This window comes from Palaemon carinicauda, chromosome 43 (assembly GCF_036898095.1).
Source record: "Palaemon carinicauda isolate YSFRI2023 chromosome 43, ASM3689809v2, whole genome shotgun sequence".
Classification (NCBI taxonomy): Eukaryota; Metazoa; Arthropoda; class Malacostraca; order Decapoda; family Palaemonidae; genus Palaemon; species Palaemon carinicauda.
In genome coordinates this window covers 10,082,465-10,102,446 of record NC_090767.1, presented here as the reverse complement: position 1 = coordinate 10,102,446, position 19,982 = coordinate 10,082,465, and the positions used below count along the sequence as shown (strand labels likewise).

The 19,982-nt window shown below is 34.0% G+C and overlaps 1 long non-coding RNA gene across 1 annotated transcript in view; it reads left to right on the top strand.

Moving 5' to 3' along the window:
• The window catches only part of LOC137634016 (uncharacterized), a 40,389-nt gene extending 33,037 nt beyond the window's left edge, over window positions 1–7,352 (top strand). The window contains exons 6-7 of the long non-coding RNA XR_011042421.1: window positions 1,084–1,196; window positions 6,851–7,352. This is a non-coding gene — a long non-coding RNA (uncharacterized lncRNA). The remainder of the gene's footprint in view (window positions 1–1,083; window positions 1,197–6,850) is intronic.
• Window positions 7,353–19,982: the final 12,630 nt, after the last annotated feature.

Sequence of the window (19,982 nt, the reverse complement as noted above, 5' to 3'; positions counted from 1 at the left end):
AGCTATATATATGTAACTACGAGGGAAGTTACATGTTTAAAAATGGTATTTTTATTTTAAAATAAATTTTTAAATATACTTACCTGGTAGTTACATTTATAAAAGGTCCCTCCCTCCTCCCATCAGAAAACAGGGGCATGGAATTTCTGAGGAATGTTAGGAATGGTTCCAGTTACCTAGTTAGAGGGCGCACAGGTATGACCACCTGCTCACCTGGCGGTGGTTGTCGCGAAATTTGAATTTCTGCCGTGCACGCGACGAATTGGCAGGATTAAGCTGTATATATGTAACTACCAGGTAATTATGTTTAAAAATTTATTTTAAAATGAATTCTCCATTTTTATAGTTTGAAATGAAACGCTGAAACTATTAACCCTTTTACCCCCAAAGGACGTACTGGTACGTTTCACAAAACTCATCCCTTCACCCCCATGGACGTACCGGTACGTCCTTGCAAAAAACTTATTTAAATTTTTTTTTTGCATATTTTTGATATTTTGAGAAACTTCAGACAATTTTCCAAGAGAATGAGACCAACCTGACCTCTCTATGACTAAAATTAAGGCTGTTAGAGCAATTTAAAAAAAAAAATATACTGCAAAATGTGCTTGAAAAAAAATAACCCCTGGGGGTTAAGGGTTAGAAATTTCCAAATAGCCTGTGGGTAAAAGGGTTAATATATATATATATATATATATATATATATATATATATGTATATATATATATATATATATATATATATGTATATATATATATATATATATATATATATATATATATATTTAGTTAGTTAGTTAGTTAGTTTCAGATGAGGCTTAGTCAAATCAATCCATCCGTAAACAGGTCTTGGTCTTAAATTTCGTTCCTTGAAAACTGCCTAAAATCACTAGATAACAGTAGTGGGTTTTTTTACAGCTACTGCATTCCCATTCGAGCATATCAATCCATAATTATCAGTTAACATTGCTTTTTGAAAAGTCTATTTAGATAATTATAAAAGAGCATCATTTTTAATTCTGTTGTGATTATACAAAATGGGAGATTTTTTAAAAATGTTTTTACAAGTTTTTTTCTATTGCAGGTGCATCTTGAGCAATGGGAGACTGAAAATTGAAGGTTTCTAATTTTGCTGCTCTTCTGTGGAAGCATAGAATGGACAAAAACAAGCTAAATGCATTATTGGGAATGTTAAAGGTAAGATTAATAAAGAGCATCGTTTGTTAGGTTTGAATGGAATTATAATAAAATGTTGGCTTCTTTGTAGATGGAGATCAAATTAAATTTTCAAGTAAATTAAAATTTTATAAACTGTTGTGGATTATGATAATTATAGATTGTCAGTGGATTAGGACAGTCAAGTTTAGGGATTGAGTAAGATTTAATTGAAATTATAATTATATTCATAATTAGTTATGGCAGAACTTTCTTGTTAGTAAATTACTGTAGGATTTTCTTCATTCTGCACTGCATTGACAATTGTTAGTTGGGCTGATTGTAGATTTCCATGAATGAAGGACGTTGAGGTTTAAAGTGCTCTTGTTATAAGACTAAAGTAGTGTTGGATTACTAATGAATTAAGGTGGGATTTGATTGCTAATAGATCAAGATAGTGTTGGATGTCCAATGTGTGTTCCTACACAAATAATCATCCTTTAACCCTTTTACCCCCAAAAGGACGTACTGGTACGTTTCACAAAACACATCCCTTTACCCCCATAGATGTACCAGTACGTCCTTGCAAAAAACTGCGATTTTCAATTTTTTTTGCATATTTTTGATAATTTTTTGAGAAACTTCAGGCATTTTCCAAGAGAATGAGACCAACTTGACCTCTTTATGACGAAAATTAAGGCTGTTAGAGCAATTTGAAAAATACATACTGCAAAATGAGCTTGAAGAAAAAGTAACCCCTGGGGGTTAAGGGTTGGAAAGTTCCAAATAGCCTGGGAGTAAAAGGGTTAATAGGAGAGTGTTTTGAACTAGCCTAAGCTAGGCTGTTAAGATGTATAATGAGGTGTTAGTACAGTAGTTACTGCCGTGTGATGGGGAGGCCCTGTCCCCTCTCCAGTACACCAAGAAGCCACTTTGACTAAAGCTGCCGGGTTGTACACTCGTAAGCTCGATGTCGCCTTCATGAGCTGGAGCCATGGGGCATGACTGTTTGCAGTCTTCCCCTTGCAGTGAATATAAGGATTGTCCATCAGCATATTGAGTGATGTATAGCAAGAAGAAAAAGGAGCCAAAACAAAACCTTTCCCCTTTGGGATCATCCTCGAAGGGGAGGAAATCCCCGTGCATTCTCTCTTCTTCCGGTGCCTGAACATTTGACCCTTCTAGGGGTGGTGACAAGTAAGATGGTAATTTGGTAATTCTGATCTCCCTCATGGGAAAGCTATGAGAGAAACAGTAGTAACTGGTTGCCCAGAAGAGGCAGCTATTCCCCGCACTTCGCCTGGTTATGAGCCTCAAATCTATGTTGACAACTATGCTTAGAAAATGACCATAAGGAGACACCAGCCTTCCATGGGCTTGTAGGGCATCCTCTCAGCCTAAATTGTTGCAAGTTCTGGGTAATTACAGTCCGGTATCTTCCTCACCTGCCATGTAGGTTAGAGGAAATTCCTAATTTAGACCTGCATTTCCTTGTTTGTATTCCCAGTGACTCAGACCATGGAAACACTGACTACCATTTCAAGAAAGGAAAAGCAACAACCTTGAATGCCTTCTCTGACTGGTCTAATTTAATCAGCCTTACACTCCACTCTTTTTTTGCTGATCCCTGCACACCTTGCAGAGGTGAAATGATAGACGCTTGATTGCAAGTCAAAGGAGGGCCATCAGATTCTTTGGAGCACTGTGTGAAACCTCACATTCTCATCCTTCTCTTTGCTTGCCTGCACACCCTGGACAGTGAGCAGCCATCTATATACATTCTCCCATTTCACTTACCGTATATAATCGTGTAATGTTCGACTTTGTGTAATGTTCGACCCCCTATTTTGCCTTCAAAATCATGAATTCATCATATACCTCATGTAATGTTCGAGTCTTGATTTTGGCAGTAGGCTAGAGGTTATTATAATTACCCGTTATGCTGATCCTTTTTTTTCATCACAGTATATATGAATAAGAATTTGCTCATAACCCATCAAGATGTCTACCAAGAAATATGAAAAATTTACTGCAAAATTCAAGCTTAAGTTATTGCAGCCGCTGAAAAGACATAACGTTCAAGCCGCAAAAATGTTTGGAGTTAACGAAACTAGCGTTCAAACTTGGAGGAAAAAAATGTGGATTCAATTAAGAAATTTTTGGGGGGTTTATTATTAATATCAATTACCGTATATTTCCGTGTATAAGACGACCCTATATTCCAAAATGTAACCATTAAAAATCGGGGGTCGTCTTATACAACCGTTATAAAAATTACACCTATAATTCTATGTCTGGTTTATCAGTAGGTTAACCTAGGTTGAGGTGCGATAACCACCGACACACATGAAATGATTTACATTAATATATAAATGTATAATGAAAATAATGAAACAATTTTTACCGTATATAATAATGGCATAAATGATAAATTCGAGGAATAATTCCAACTTTTAACCATACGAGCACAGCTGAGAAAATGTAAACATCGAGTATTGGTTGCGTTGTTAGCAACTTTTTCTTTCGCTAATCTTTCAGTAATTTTAATGCTAGTGTTAATTACAATAATTATAACATACTGTATAGGATATCATATTATTTACTTATTTAAAAATTATTTTTTTTTTTTCATTAACCATATCACGTTATAACATACGCAACCCGACTGTTTGCTAGCTTCATACCTGCTGCGTTATGGTAAAGTCATAACTCGTAGCGGAAAAAAACTATTTATGATGGTTTAGGAAATATGATCCATGCTAATAATATGCGCGGTGTTAAATGAACATGGTTAGTACTGTATATAAAGGCCTAGCCTATGTTTACCTACCGGTAGGTAGCCTTATATATGTGTAAGCATAGCCTACGATTACCTACCGGTAGGTAGCATAGCCTAGGGTAATGTTCCTGTACGCCTAGCTTATGTTTACCTACCGGTGGGCCAGAAATTTTTACTTTTTCAAATATATATCTCGTGTAATGTTCAACCCTTACTTTTTTAACTGAAAAATAGGCCTTAAAAAAATCGAACATTACACTAGTATATACGGTACATACGCTTTCCAGTTATGTTTACCTATTCATGCGCTCGCTTTTTCTGCAGTGCCAATCGCCCACACACCCCTAATCACATGCACCCATTGCCTGTGCCTGCTCCTACGCACTTGCTCTCATCCCTTGCTACACGCTCCCCATTGCACATCAGATGTTCATTAGATGAACCTGTTTGCTCGCACCCTGACGAAGGCATCATCTCCTTGGTATGCACAGCTTTTGTTGAAATACTTTCTCCTGTGCCTTGTCCTTATCTCTAACAGTGCACTCTGAGGAGACCGAGCACTCCCTGGTTTGGACATGCGCAATTCCCCACGCTTGTCTAGTTTCTTTCTACTCATGATTGCTCACCTGATTACTTTTTGGTACGAGAAAGTACATCGGCCTGCACACACTCGCACACTCACACCCGGGGTTAGTCTCCAGTTATGGGATACCCCTACAATCCAGCTCCTTCGCTCACCTGTTCGTGACTGACCAACATGCAGGCACTCACCATCACGTACCCAAAGGTACATGCACACTTTGATCAAGGCAAGACCCTCAGAGGAGAATATCTCAAGGGGAAGATCTTCACAAGATTGACAGTTGCTGCAAGAACGTCATTGTTCTCCACGCTGTGATTCCTTAATGGTCACCTTCTCCCTTATTCATTCTCCAGACCATGGTATCGAGTCAGGGATTAGGTAGCCCAAGGCTCGCACTGGAGCCAGGCAACCAACTAGTAAAAAATGGCAAAAACACATGTCCAGTCTCCTTAATAAAAAAATAATCAGTCAGCGAGAGACCACAGATCACATAACCCCCGACCAAGGTTCTGCTCCAGCAAAGGCATTGAACCTAGAGATGGAATCAACCTTTGTTTAGACCTTAACTCTAATCAGGGGGATAAAAAACTTGGGTGAGGCATAAAGGAACCCTGTGAAGGGAGGGAAGACCCCTATTGACTGGCACTTTGGTGTCCTTCAAGGGTCAATACTATCCTTCAGAGCTTCCCTGGTCAGGACTTGATGAAGAGGCATCTAAGAGCAAGCATGTCGTACAGGATCCCAACCCATGACCCCCTCCCATCAGTGAAGGTATTACTTTCTTGAAGGATCTACCACTTCTTCCCTTCCAATTGACACGGAGATCATGATATTGACCCTTAGGCTGCGTTTACAGTAAGTGAGTCTAGTCAAGGCAGATCATCATATCAGGTTCCCCTTAAATTCACCACCACTTAACCTAGACATTGCCTGACTCTACCTTGCTTGGAGATCGAGGACAATGAATATATGTACATACATCAGGTTCCCCCCTTCCCCTGGAAACCTGATATATGTACATATATTCGTTGTCCTCGATCTCCAAGCGAGGTAGAGTCAGGCAATGTCTAGGTTAAGTGTTGTTTAACTCCAATTTCACAATTATCTGTTCAAGTCATATTACTAAATTCTTACACCTAGCCCGAATGGCCCTGGCTGATAACACTCAAAGAGCTAACGAGGTGTCAGGGTGTCTTTATATGGATTGCGTGAAGCACAGAGTAGCACCCCGGGTCAGTGACCAGCCATTTGGGTTTTGGACTTCCACTCACAATGTATTGAGTCTCCACTGTAAAGAACATAAGGGATTGTATATAGTGCCAGAACAAATGAAAATGGAAATAATTTACATTTTTCCTAACTATACAAACTTTGGAGCTCTTTACAAATACTGTTCCTGCCTTCATCTTCCCCCAGAAGTCCTGCCACAATTACAAAGTGATGTTCAGTTGCTAGTGTAGGTGTGAGCAGGTTGGTTGGTCTACTCCTGCTCTCCCCTCCGTCAAATAGCAGAGGGTAGTTATACCTCGCAAAAAGCTTAACGCCTATAGTCCATTTCTTTTAGCGAGTCATATTTGCACCGACTCGTAGTGGTTCCCTTTTAGCTCAGAAAAGTTTCCTGATCGCTGATTGGTTGGACAAGATAATTCTAACCAATCAGCGACCAGGAAACTTTTCCGAGCTAAAAGGGCACCGTTGCGAGTCGGTGCAAATATGACTCGCTAAAAGAAATGGACTATAGTTTTAGCTATCGCATAATTATCTCTGTTTTAAAAAGCTCCAGGTTTGTATGGTCAGGAAAAATACAAATTTCCAAATTTGTCATTTTGCGCAGCACTATACTCTATTATAATAAACAGTATTCTCCAGAAGTTGTCTTTCAATAAATTCTATTTATGCTCAGAATAGTGTTTAAACATACCCATTTTGTTTATATAAATGTCATGAGTAGTGTGTGTTTGACAAGATATCCTCTGATGTAAGGTAGAATATTTGATTCAAGGAATTGTTTTATTTAGTATCTCTTGAAGGAAATGTATCAATCAGGGGAGCTACTGCGAATCAGTGTATTACCCGAGGCTAGTCATTCGATTATTGTAGTGAAGGATTTCCTTGTTATATTTAGGAGGTAATACTTTTGTAATTCACAAGACATACTTTTTAGCCATAATTATTTTCATTTTGATATTTATTACATTAGAATATTTTATATTTGTTTTAGTTTGTCATGCAGAATCTTTTATTGAAAGTGATATTGATATTGAAGTGTACAGTAAAATATTTGAATAAGATTGATATATATGTAAAATTTTACATCTTTTATTTATTTTTCAGACCAGACTCATCAGAAGAAGTAAATCATTTGTAGCCTCACCAGCTCAAAGCAGAAAATGAAACTGTCCATCATGTATCATGAGACATGAGACATCCTTCATGACATCAAGATGAAGATCAACAACGAATAATCTGCGATTTACTACAGAAAAAAATCCAGTTTCTGACGCATTATAATAGATTGTTTTTATTTATTTTCCATTTTAAAAGAAGCACAGGATAGTCTCAACTGGAGTAGCCAATCTATGAAATTTTTCTGTAGTGTTCGAATATCATTACAATACTATAAATATCTTGAAATGGTCATTCTACCAAAGTTATTGAGATTTTAAGGGGTTGTGTGTTACAGTGGTCACACCATTTACATCCAATAGGTTCAATAGCTGAAGTTAAAAGTAATTTTTTTTGGTTTTTGATTTTTACAACAATGTTAAGATAAAAAAAAAAGTTAGTATTAGAAGAATTTATTTTCTTTTTATTTTTACGACAATATTACCGGATTATTTCAAGTTTATCTGTGTTTATTTCTGGAAGACATGAATTTAGTTGTTAAAGCCATTAACTTTTCCCCAGTATTTAAGCAATTATTTTATTCGCTCTTAATTTTTAGTCAGTCCATATGAAGCTAATTTTAGTTTAATTTTAAATTATACAGTATACATCTTTCTGTTAGAAAAATACATGTTGCTATTTTTTTCTATTAAATTCCAAGTTCCTTAAATTTAACTTGAGAATTAGGTCCAGATCAACATTTACAGTATGAGCTTTTTTGACATTCAAATTATAAAGTTCAGTTTTCAATTTTCTATTTTTATTAAACGTGTAATGATTCATTACGTTTCCTAAAACTATTTGGTGAATAAGAATAGACAGTGTTAATGGATTCCTATTACTAAAGATAATTTGCTGAAATTATATGGATTAATTTATATTTGTATTGTTTTTTTTTTTTAAATGAGGAAATTGAATAAAAATCAACTATCAAATGTAACTGAGGAAGGCCCTTTCCCTTAGAAATTTGCTGCAAATTTTTGTTCAATTTTCATTATCTATATGTTAAATCAAATGTCAATTTCCTCTGGACTTCTCAGTACTGTATACCTTTAGGTCATATTTTTTTTTTATTGTCTAAAGTACTGTAAACAAGTTTGTGACTGATGGGAAATTAACATTTTTAGCAATGGATTTAAATTCGTTCTACAATCTTTATATGAAAGTATATTAATTGTATGTGAATATAACCTACACCTATGAATATAATTTCGTCCTTGTGTGTACCATTTCTTCTCTTATCTATCGTTGAATGTCCAATCAGGGTCCCTGTTATCTTAAAATGTATAAGCAGAGCTATTTCAGATAGTAGCTATTGAACAAAAAAAAAAAAACTTGGTTCTCCGATCAGCCACACCTTTTCAGAGCTGTTAAATCTTTTTTTTTTTTAATTTGTGGTTTATCTTATATAGAGTCAACTCTTGTATAAATATTGGTATTATAAATATAATAAAGTAGAAACATACTTATTGATTTTGGCTTAATGTTTCAAAATAAGCATCTTATTCCCTTCCCACTTGCAATAATGAAAAGTGTTCAGCTTCACTAGAATTACTTTATCTTATAAATTTCAGTTGAACCAATGGAGAACCAAGTATGCTATGTCAAGTTTTGCCTTTTCAGATAGGTTTACATATTGTGGGAGCAATTAAATTTGTCTTGTGTAATTGGAAGTAAGGGTAGATATGAATAGATTAATTTGTAATATTTGTGAACGGGATCACTGTATTTAAGGGCTTAAATATTACTGAGCATTAGAAAACACACACACTCTCTCTCTCTCATATATATAAGGGTTATATTCACAATAAAAATATACCTATTTCAAGATAAGTACATTTTATGGAAACTTTCATCCCATGGTGTTTGAGTTTAATATCATAACTTCACATAGAATATGTTTAAGTATTTTTTCTTAGAGTAATGCTCCCAAAATATCAATATTTTTATTATTCAAGTCACGAATAACATTGTAGCTTGTTTACAGTATGAAAGCTTATTTTTGTGTTTCAAAACATGAAATGACAAAATTAATATTGAAAGGATCAAATCTCATGTCCACTGGTTTTAAGCTTTGCATATTCTTTATACAAAAGATACAATTAATTGCCTCACATTCTAGTTTAGAATGTAGCTTATATAGTTATACAGTTGTAGTTTGAAACATTTTAAGAATTAAATTTGTATTTAAAGATTTTATGAAACAAATAGTGACTAAATTTGTCAATATCAAAGCATTAGTTTTTCCATGATAGACTTGAGAAGGAAACAGTCTTAAGTTTTGTCATTAACATTCTCGTAATATTACTTATAGTGGACGTTCTAGCAATGTTTTTAATGTCAAACAAATAGATTGTTCCCGAAAGGTTTAAAGTGGTAGTTATACTTTAGGAAAGGGTTAGGTTTGATATTTTTGTACAGAGAGAATATGCAGACACATCTGGTTCTTGAAAAGTAAGCTAAACTTAAGGGATCTTAGGAAAGAAGGAATTGTACCCAGGTCGATGCTACAGAGGGAAAAAAATAATCCTTTTGTGATTAAATATCTAGGACAATGGGAGGAATAATTACCTATAGAGAAATTCAAAGGAAAAAAAATACTGCGAGATAATCTTTCAATGTAGCCACTGTCTTGGGTTAGAATTCTCATGTTTAAGGGTACACTTGGGCACACTATTGGAGCTTATTTCTCTTCCACTTATGTTATTTTGTATAGGAAATATTTATTTTAATGTTACTGTTCTTAAAATATTTCCCTGTTGGGGCCCCTGGCCTTATAGCATCCTGCTTTTCCAACTAGTGTTGTAGCTTAGCTAATAATAATAATTTTGAAGTAGGGCCATGGTATTTTAAAAGTTATTTCTTGAAAAATAACACTTAACAGAGATTACAGGGTAGCGTGCGATTGAAATTTTCAGTTTTAATAGAAATGTAGGTTGTTCTTTAACCTACCGAAAGTGGTTTTATAGGTAAAATTACTTAGCAAATCTGCTAAAAATAATTTCATATAAATAGGATGCAATTTGAAAATGGTAATTTTAGATTTTTTCACATATAGGTAGCATTCCAGATATCAAATGCTTAAAACCAGTCGATTTATATATACAATATACTTTTGTCATTCTAGGTTTTATTAGATACAAATATCAATCATTATAACTGTGAGATGCATTTATAACAAATGACTGTACTGTATATTGATTAGAATGATTATTTCAAATATTTGTTGTAAATAATTATTGCTACTTAATAAGGTCTAGTGCATAAGAATAATTGGTATAGATGATACTTGAAAATGCAAGAGCTACGGTTATGAATGATGTTTTATGAAAAAAAAAAAAGACAAAATTGCAAATGGTATAACTACATATATTAAATAAGGTATATGTCCCAGCATTTGGACATCAGTGATTAGCAATATGGACATTACTGACTTGCCTCAGGTTCGTTATTGTCAGATAACTGCTAGAGGTTTATTCGTGGTATTGAGTTAAAGATATTTGAATCTACTTAAGACTTCTCAGTTCCAGTTTGGATGAAGTGGTTTCTAATTAGCTGGTCAAATATCTTTTACTCATATCATGAATAAACCCTAAGCAGTTCCAGACTATACTGAACCCTAGATATGACTAAAGTAGTCATTAATGTCTATAGTATTAACCACTGACGTCCAAATGCTGGGACATCTACCTTTATTTAATTTGATGTTATACCATTAGCTTTGTCGCTTTTTTTGTCATAAGTAATCATTCAGGACCCTAGCTCTTGTCTATACCAATTATTCCAAGTTATGCAATAGACCTTATTCAGTAGCGTCTATTATTTACAATAAAATATTTGAAGTGATCATTATAACTTGTCTTGAAAATATTGTTTTGTTGGTATTTGAGTAGGGTAATTAATATATGGCACTCTGCTTTATTTTCATGAAGAAGAAAATGTCTACAGTGCTTACTTCCTATATCAATTTTCTTTTATGTAACATAGCGTGATTTCCGAAATAAAATGCATATAAAAGGTATCACAGTATTTAATTCAGTTAACCTCACATATACAAAGAAAACCTGAAAAAAAAAAACAGAAAATGCAATGAGACAGAGTGTTCTCCTTCTACTAAACCTCATATGACTGAGTGTTCTCCTCAAATGGCCCCCCTGCCCCTTCTAGTACCAGCAAATGCCTTATTCCCCATGAAAAAATGAGCTAAAAGGCTAATGAAATAGTCCTTTCTCCTAACTAGCCACTTGTCCTTTAGGACCGTTATTAATCCCTCACATACAGAGTTCGTTCACTCCCCTACTGGGCGATGAGAGCAGCAGTATAAATGTTTGATGAATATAAAGTACCAAGTCAAGATGGCTGAACTGTATTGGCATTTCATGTTGGACCAAAGTCCACTTCTTGAACCAGATATCTGTTCAATAGGTTTTTTCCTAACTAAAGTCATGATGATAATGGCCTTATTTCCATTAGTTAATATTCCTCTAAAGGCTCTTATTCAGTCTTGGAGATACTGAATGAAAATAATAGGTACAAAAGTATACCTAAATTTATTCTTAAAGTTTCCAATTAATACAGTATGGGTGAAGAAAAACTTTGAAATTCATTAAAGACTTTTATTGTAGAAGATCAAATGTCAAACATGAAACAGGTTTCAGTGTAATCAATTTAGTTATATACAATAATTGAAATAAACACAAGTCAATGACATATATCAAATTCATGAAACCCCTTCTTCTGAAAGCTTTAAATGCCTTAGATTCAAAGAAAAGTTGATGTTTGTCATGAATAAAGCTCATGATTCGACCAAGAAAGGCTCTTAAGCGAGTCACTCTTCATATATGACAAAAAATCTTTTCTTTGTATATCCATTTTCTATTTTTTTAACAACTGTACTTGCATTTAAAGCTCAGTATTTGGGGTTACATATTTCATGATTGTGTAAGTAAGTAGTGCTTTCTCTAATAGAAAGTAAAATTATTAATAAAAAAAAGGAGAAAAAGGAAAGCCCACCAAGGCCATCCCCTGTCCCACCTAGTAACCAGAAACTTGATGCAAAAAATTTTCTTCTGAGGAAGCAATGGTACTAGGCCCTTGAATGCTTTCCTTTTCCTTTTTTTTTTTTTTTTTTTAATTTATTGATAATTTTACAAACAATGATATCAGGATTGTGATTTAATGACTTTAGGAATAGTTTGTAGCTCTCCTGAAGTTGAATGGTAAAGCATTTAATGTCATTATTTACATTACTATAAGGCAGATTCTAGTTATAGTTACAGTACATTAATTCTTTAATGAAATGAAATTATATACTTAGACAAGAAAAACATCATTAATATTTCTAGATTGGAAAATAAATAAAAAAATCTAAACGTAATAAAAGAGTCATTTTCAGGCCTTTGTGCAGTTTCACAACGATCCATTACTACAGACACCTGAAGCTCACTGAAAAGCAGACAAGATTCACAAATGCCAAAGTTGCCTCCCTGTCTCGCCCCATTTAATGCACGTGATTGAGTCAGGTAAAAGAGAAGAGCCGTGCAAGACTACTGCCCTGACCATCCTTGCTACTTCCCCCAGCAGACAGTCAGATCGGACCGAAGTACGCATTCATCTTACACGTGGACACCTGAATCACTTTAGCTGTGTAATAAAGTTCTCAAATGCAAACCCTAGAAAAGGTAATGCTGGAAAGCAAGTTTAACCTGAAACAATTCATATGAATCCTATTAAACTTAAGCCTATAAACAATACCCAAAAACTATACATTACTCCTATAAATAAAAGTATGCCTTATACACATATAGAATTAAATAAAAGTCAACCCCACAAAATACCATCCTCAACGTTTGCTATCTTCAACTTATAATCCCTTAATGCAGTATACTATCCTCAGCATATAGGTCATTAATATACTATCATTTTATAAGTATTTATAACCTACTCCTAATCTTATAACCTCTTAAAATACTATTCTTAGCTCATAATCCCTTACTACATTACCATGAGCATATACTTCCTTGCTAAGGCATCCTCAGTCATTAATAAAAGATGATTCTTTATTACTGATTATGTATTTTACGCAGGTCCTGTGTAACTTAACATATCGCTTACACGTTACGGTTAAAATAGAAATGATCATGCTATTTCTAGTAATCCAAATAATTTGATACTCTCTGGATTTTTGTCCTTAACAGACTTTAGATTAACCCAACATGAAACCGAGTTTAAAATGAAATTTTAACATCACCAAATGAACTCGGAAACAAGAGACAAACACAAGAGACGGACAGACGGAGATTATGTTCGCCAAGAACAATATTCTCTGCTGAAAACCAGTAAAAGATGAACAGATATTAAATTACAGATATGATTTTAGTATTGTTTGGAACATGAACGTCCCTGATTTCCTTATACGTTAGTTAGAAAAACGTACTAATGAAGGCAAATATATCTTTAGATGATTAAATACCCAATTATCTATAATAACCAGCAGTTGACCAACGTAATGAAATTTAATAATGATGAATCGTTACATGTTTTAATTCAAAATGATAAAAGACTAGAATCGTTTTTGTAATAAAGGAACACAGGACCAGGAATCATAACTTCTATTAAAGTTGAAGTTAATTATAGTTACGAAAATATATACTGTATTTGTAAAAGAGTAAAACCGTCAAACTCAAATCTCTGAACAAAAGGACAAATTATAATATTCTATCATTTATTTCTCAGTGACTTTATGAAGACGGAAATTTTCTCCTTGATAATTCAGAAAATCATATAATTAATATCACAAAACTTTAAAATGGAGAAAAGAATTTGCTTTTTGAAGATTTTTCTTATATGAATTAATAACACAAAATAATCCTTCAAGTTAAATACACATATATCTCCAAAAATCTTTATTTAGGCATATACTAAAACTTCAAGTGATTTTTTTTTACTCTAATACATTTTCAAGATTATAACTAGAGGATGTTTCAAAAACTTAAAATATCACATTTTCTATTACTGTATATGCTCTGCTTACTGAAACTTAGGATTCTGCTTTTTGAAACTGCCTTTTTTTGAAGAAACTCTATTTCGAAACTAGTTAATGGAGTGACTGCGAGTTATACTTACTATATGGATATGATATTTTTCTCCTTTTCAGTTAAATAAAATTTCTCATAAGCTACGCTACATAAATTACAAGGTAAAACCCAACCGAATTCTACATAAAAAAAAAACCTGCAATCATAATTCATATTTATCTACAAATAAAATGCTGTACCTACAATCCTTTTAATTTGACTTCAAGGAAACACTGGTAAACTACAGACTTCCCTTATCCCCATTGGGATGTGATCTATTGAAGAGAAATAATCAAAAGAACGAGCTAACTTCTCCATAAGAATCTCACACCAATCACTACATATCAGCACAACACACTCATTCCTTGCAGTAGAATTCATAACACTTTTACACCACCCAGTCCCAACATTAAATATTAGCAAATTCTCATCACAATCAAATCGGACTGATATTGAGGATCAAAATATACTGGGTTTTAATTATTTTGCTATACTGATGTGCGATGAATAACAATCTTGTATGGTAAAAGTGACTTGAAAAATAACAATTTACTTTGTTACCAATAATGAAAACATAAGAGAGAGAGAGAGAGAGAGAGAGAGAGAGAGAGAGAGAGAGAGAGAGAGAGAGAGAGAGAGAGATTAACCCTATCACAGCATCATGGAACAAATATTTAACACTAAGGTAGCTAGGTTATGCAACATCCCAAATGAGCTACGATGACCTGTTATGAGCTAACAGTTAAATCATTGGTATCCTCAAAGAGTGCGGGCACAGACATAATTACTTACAAGGTCAGTAACAGGTACTTTAGAGAAATGAAAAAACATATCCTTTAGTATTGTATGGTAACATTTTAAATTGTACCCTCTTTAAATATGACAATTTGTGAATGTCTCATTACAAATAATAAGTAAGGTTTGTTATTACTTCGACAAGTATCAATGTTCTGAATGGGAACTATTTTAATCATTACAACTCTTAGTGTTCATGTCAGTTTCAAATGTGATAAATTGATGCCAGTTATCAAATGAGTTATAAGAAACACTGGCCAAAAGACCAGACAATATAACAAACAAACAAAAGCTAAGATGGCTACAAAAAAAAATGTCATGTATGAACCTACCATTAATCTAATGTATAATCTAATAATTGTATAATTTCTGTATACTGTAAAGATATGTAACCATGAAACAGTTAATAGATTAAAAAAGGAGTAAAGTGGATTATGAATGATCTATATTAGAGGGAATTAACAAACTTTTGAGTACGACACTCCAAACGTTGTAAACTACGCAGGTGTAAAATACCTAATATGTCTTACAATGTTGAGAATTTCCCTCAAGGAAGGATACTATTTCAAGACACGTCTATTTCTGCACATCAGTATTGCATTTACTAAGAAAACCTACCCAGAAATCAATGCATCTTTAAAACACAGGTTAGGAGGATACGTAAACCAAGCAATTTTAGGGAAATGGAACTTGCATATCTTAACTAATGTAAGGAAATAAAGATTTCTTTGCCATAAATCCAGGAGACAGCATTTAAAACATACAAACCTGATGAGATTCTTTGTCAACATTTTATAAACCTATTCTTCCTACCAAATTAGTTTTCCCACCCTTTAAACAGCATAAACACACACACACACCTACACCTAGACAAGAACTTATTACACAGTTCATCTAAAAATGATTAAAGTGTTATTTATCCCTCCTTTATGTCAGGGGCACAAATGACACAAGCCAAGAAACAAGATGGAGTTTATGAACCGAGCTGTGCACCTTTTCAGAGAGCCCAGGTATCTTCGCCATAATAGAAAGCTCGGAAATGCAAGACTCTAATATGACCCTCTTACCAAATTCCTTGAAACACTTACGTTAAGTACACTTATTATTCATTTTTAACATTATAATTATACTTGAACTTGAAGTTTTTATGAAATATTTGGATATAAGTTACCATGAATTACACATTAATTTCAAAAAGAGCATAAACATATCTGGAGTATATTAAATCACAATCCTTTTACATTAGAGAGACTTTTCACTACTTACATCACACAGTTCAAAACAAATTTGATGTTTTTGTCATTGACACAAGTGCATAAAACTTTACTAGAAATGAAAATGATCATACCAAAACCTGTACATTTGACATTATAACCTCCTACAACGTAACCTTCTTAAAAAATTCTGAAATTTGATTTAAATATGATCGTTTATACTAAATTCTAAAATCTGATAAACCATTACAAACTTTAAAGAATTTGAGGCTTTTGAGCAAATTAATAATGGCATAACACACAGATTTATCACGACTTTAGCTGTCAGGATGAAACCTACACTGACAAGACACCTGGATCAAGAAGCAGACTAAAGTCAAACATGTTTACCAATACAGACTGTCAGCCTTTGACAAATACAATATATTCAAGCTAACACATTGTGCTACAACTCTCAAGACACCAGTAAAAGAATGAACAAGTTCTGTACATGGGGAATAAAATAACAGTCTAAAAGAACAAGTGGTTACTCTAGTTAAGATCAGGATCTACCTTATGAACCCTTCAGCCCTTTTTATGGTGAGGAATAAAATGGCAAATGCTGATGCTCAAAGAGGAGGGGGGCAGTGGGAGACTCATCAGCCATATGAGGCGAAGGTCTTTGTTTTTTTTTTTAAAACATTTCCAATTTTGGGATAAGGAAGGATCAAGGATAGGGATTGGGAGATCTGAAATTGGAGCTGAGGATCAGGTTGATATATAAGAGAACTTCTTCCTAATTCAAACTTACTAGAAAATTTGTATAAAATCTCCCATTACTTTTAACAATTAGCATTTCATTCAAGGTATATTCATGTAGCCCCAAGCAAATAAAGAGAGAGAGAGAGAGAGAGAGAGAGAGAGAGAGAGAGAGAGAGAGAGAGAGAGAGAGAGAGAGAGAGAGAGAGAGAGAGAGAGAGAGAGAGAGAGAGAGAGAGAGAGAGAGAGAGAGAGATATAATTTGACTAATTTTCAAGAATTATTCAAATATTGAACAATAGAAAAATACACGATACCATTCTATTCTTTATCTTTAGCATATAAATAATATGAACTATTCTTGTTTGTTTTCATCCTTAGAAAACAGAATTGAAAAGGGGAATACATTACTTTCAAAAGCAAAAGTTAATTATTGTGCACTGTTTTCCTTAGCAATATACAATGAATTTAGAGAATATTATGCTTTTAATATTTTCTTATTTAAGAAACTAAAGGGGACAAAGCAAATCTCTAGCCAGGTTTATGTTTTGGCAGACAGCTTAGGAAGAAAAACTTGAGGTGCTACATCTGAGCACCATACCTTGAATTCTATTGATAATGAAGTTCTCTTTTTGAAAATCAACCCAAAAATCAAAGCAAAATTACTAGAAATATAAATAAAACTTGAACTCGCCAATTACAAATATTTTGTCACGGAGGAATCCCAAACAACTCTGGAACCTAAAGATTGGTAAGGAAACTGGAACTCTTGAAAACAAGAGAGATTGAAAAAAATTAAACAAGGAATTACTTGAATAGAATCAAGAAAGTAATGAGTCACATGAAATAGTCAATTCAATGAGCGCACAAAATAGCTCCTATACTAAGGTATGTAGAGGACAACGGATTGTTCAAATAATTGCATAGGTAATATACTGCTTAAAAAACTAATAGATCGCTTCATAATCCAATGAGTGGCCAAGGCATCCCCATAAATGTGTTCTATATAACACAAAAGACAAAAGTATCCAGAATAATTTCCAAGAACAAGAAGGGTCATGAATAACCAAATGGGCAAAGGAATAAGGTCAAAATAACCCACGGACATAGTGGTGTTCAGAATAAACCAGTGTGTGCTACAAAATATTCTGCAAATGAGGGAATACTAAAAACTGGTAAATCAAATAAGTGCCTTTGATAGTTTAATGAATAAAACTCCTCAAATAACTCGATATATAAATGATTCCAAGATTACGAAAGACTAATGAATATTATGCCCCCTGTGGCCGCGGGGGCATAAAAACAATTAGAATAGCGCTAACATTATCCCTGCCTGTCGTAAGAGGCGACAAAGAATATCGCAAATAACCTTAAAAATCATGTAGAGCCTGAATTTCTCCACAAACTGACTAAGGAGTTCCTCTAATAACTCCATAGACCAAAGAAGCTTTAATCAAATAGGAACTGGGGAGTATAATCCCGAAAGCTCGGTAAAACAAGGCATTACACAACAGCCAATTTTTGCCCAACAAAAATTCATAAGACAAGGGAACTCTGCGAGACATTTTCAAACATGATGTGCCGTAAAAAAAATTGATTAGTAAAGAAAGCTCTTTTAACCCCAAGGTGACCAATTATATATCTTTAAAACAGAATTACCTGGAAAAAATGGTAAACAAAGATTCCTTACAAATAATTCTATACAGAAAGGAGTGCCCAATGTAACTCAACAGACTCGAGAACTAACACAGAACATCAGAATTCACTCTACAGAGATACTTTAAAACCAAGCTGTATCACCCCCTCAGGAAAAACAAGTCAAGGGAATATTCAAAATCTCTTGAAACCACACTAGCCTTTCCAAAACTGTCAGGTAAAGTGGCTTAAAAATTCCTTAGGTAAGAATAATCCTGAAACTTAGAAAAGCCTTGTAAAACTTTGCCAACTTAAGTATGAAGGAAAATATTTTAAATTGATATGGGAAGATCATAACTGTTTACATAACTTTCTTATAAATGTTTACAAATAATAAAAAGTATCAAAGAAGAAAATCATATATATACTATACTGGTGTCCTTAAAGGTTTAAAGGCCGCTCATGAATGGCAGAGGCAAGGGACAGTGACATTACCCTACTGAGCTGGACAATAACCTAGAGACTGACCATATTTTATTTGATCAGTGCCCAAGCCTCCTCTCCACCCAAGCTAGGACCAGGGAGGGACAGGCAATGACTGCTGATGACTCAGTAGATAGACCTATATGCTTCACCAAACAACAACCCCCCCCCCCATACTTAGCTCATAAGGGTGGTGAGGTTGCAGCAACCAAAGACACTAACAAGTTTGAGCGGGACTCGATCCCCAGTCTGGCAGTCACCAGTCAGGGGCGTTACCACATCGGCCACCAAGTGGAAACAAACATGAGACAATTTTACTATTATTAAGAACTAGTTATTGGTTGCTACTGATCTCATAAAAACATTCAATTCCCAAAATCTAGAAATATTCTAAATTCAAATTCAATTTCAATACTTTCCTCCAGTAACCACTGGAGCAAAATAATTTTAGCTATTCCTAAAAAAGGATACAAACAGGAATCCTTCAGAAAACCTGAGTTGTAAAGGAAACTAAGATGTGAAATAATCACTACATCTATGAATGAGATCCATATTTTCTATATTAAAAAATCACAATAAACCTATCATGAAAAGGGAAATAAACTTAAGAAAGTAAAAATTATTAGGTTTCAGAGCTTGATTAGGAATAAATCTACAATCTAGTTAGTCTTTAAACAGCCATTTTCCATTCTTTCAACATGGCCAAACCACCTCAACACATTCATATCCACTCTAGCTGCTAACTCATTACTTACACCCGTTCTCACTCTCACCACTTCGTTCCTAACCCTATCTACTCGAGATACACCAGCCATACTCCTTAGACACTTCATCTCAAACACATTCAATTTGTCTCTCCATCACAACACCTTAAAAACCTTAATATTTCCAACTCTTCGAACCATCAATAATTAGCCAATGATAAAATAACAGCCTTCCACAAGATCCATGAAAAGAGACTACATGTTCTCCAAGAAAATAACTTACATGACAGAACCTTTGTGTATAATCAGTTAATAAAAACATAAACCAAAGTATACCACTGTCTATTCAAACTAGTCAATTAATATAGGGTGAGAATCCTGATTATTCAACATCATGAGCAAGGTTCCAAATGAAAGAAAGCAGGAAGAATGGAAG